This window comes from Cyprinodon variegatus, unplaced genomic scaffold, assembly GCF_000732505.1.
Source record: "Cyprinodon variegatus isolate N-32 unplaced genomic scaffold, C_variegatus-1.0 Scaffold2242, whole genome shotgun sequence".
Taxonomy (NCBI): domain Eukaryota; kingdom Metazoa; phylum Chordata; class Actinopteri; order Cyprinodontiformes; family Cyprinodontidae; genus Cyprinodon; species Cyprinodon variegatus.
The window spans coordinates 7,869-9,968 of record NW_015152695.1 but is presented as its reverse complement, the minus strand read 5'-3'; positions in this window follow the sequence as shown (position 1 = coordinate 9,968).

The following is a 2,100-nucleotide window of genomic DNA, read 5'->3' as shown; positions in this document are numbered from 1 at the left end:
AGTGGCTCTATGGAAATACTCTGACTGACTCCTACAGAGAATTTTGATCAACAATGATATAATTTATTAATTTATCAATACTACTAACTTGTTTTTTCTCTCACTCTGCTACTTTTAAAAGGGTTTTACAGCCAAGTGTATTGTCTGTAAAATGTGTATCAGATTTCATTGTTAACATTCTATTTCTTCTCAAGATCCTACATTTTTGGAGACATAATAAAAAATTTATACCATCACATCTGTTGCATGTGGAGTCAATAATGGTCAAATTAGCATCAAATCACCATTTTGTATTCATGAAAAGACATTTTCACGATCCGTACCTTCAGCTCATTGTGCATGAAAGCCAGATATACATATGAGTTTCCATAAATAATGTAATTATGGTCCTAAAAATCACTTATTTCTATCCTTGAATCACTAAAGAATTCTAATACACATCTTTACAAAAATATTCCATGACTGTTATGAGAGAATTTTGATGCTTTTTACTTTTTTTTCTGTTCAACTGCTGGTGTGACGTCATCATCAAAGCCAAAAAGGTTAGCTCCTGGAAGTAGCGTAGAGCTCATTTCCAGCACATATCGTACACAGACAAGTGATAAAACGTAAAGAGATTTTAAGGCATTTATTTTCTCAGGAAATACATTATTAACCTTTAACACATTTTATTTCAGTACGTTTACTATTTTTTTTTTTTCAGATCGGGTGGTGACAGGTAGAGCTCGCCTGAGCGGTCATTGGCTTCTTGTTTCTTTCGCATGAAAGAAAGCCAAAACTGGCTTTTCCACTCCTTCGGCAAGAAAATTAGTAAATTTGGTCAATAATTAAATGTTAAATGGAGGCAGTGACACAGAGCTCTACAAACCATGTCTACTCCATTACTGCACGCTAGCTGTTGCAGCTCCTCCTGTCAAAGAAATATTTGTTAAAATGTATAATAATAATTCACATTTAAGAACTGTTTGTGGGCTGTGCATATAATTTGTCTGGAAAAGCCATCAATTGCCCCATTAATACAGATACCAAACGGCTTCAGTTTATCATAGGAGTCAACATGCTGCAAAAAATTAGGTCCAGGATTAATATACATGCGTCACATCAGCCTCTTCCTCTTTCTTCATTCTACACCCCTTGGGTCCAGAAATTTTAACAGATGCCTCAGTGTTTTCTGAGTCACAACATATTCATGTTGAACACATTTAAGATAATGAAACTTAAATTCATGTAGGCTCCCGTAACTCTCCAGCTGGTCAGTGAGGAAGGTCACCACATCTAGAGGATCTGATTGATTTTTTTCTTCTGTAGAGTTCCAATCTTTGGAGGATTCTTCTCAATGTGTGCATTCTAATACTGATCTTATCCACTGTGTGCAGCAGCATCAGTATCTCTCCGTGTTTAAGACCGAGCATAAAGTAAAACTTTACCAACTCCAGAAACTTGCAATGCACTGCTGAGTAGAGGACATGCTGGATAATAGCATGCTAAGATTACCTGGATAACATCGTTACGATAGTTAGTTCAATCAAAAATCTACTTGGAGCCACAAATTCTTCTTCTAAAATGAGTCTTGCGGTAACTACAGCCTAAAAGCATTCTAGCACAACCATATGGATAAAGTTACCACATTTATGAAATTATACAATATAATTATCACGTTCATACAATATAATTAGCGAAAATGTATTTTCTCAAGTGACAGCAATACATTTCTGTACAAAAGTGATACTCACAGCCTGTTTAACATCATATAGGTAAATGACCAAAGACCTAACATCTTTATCTGTGTCAGAGGTAGTTAGTATTGGAAAGACTTAGATGTGTAATCTGTCTAATTTCTAATTAAATTAGATTTCAAACGATATTTTTATAAATAAAAGTAAAAAAAGCAATGTACTCATCTGTTTGCTAACAGTTGCATTACCAGTCATCAACTGTGTTTCCATTCATTCTAAATAGTTCATTGATTGTTTTCTACTGTTGTCCAAACTATCTGCTCTGACAGAATCTTCAGTGGTGTTCAAAGTTTAATCTACTGCCACTGAAACCATTTAGAGTCCATGAAACTCTTTTTAGTTTAATTAATGAGCAGATGTTCTA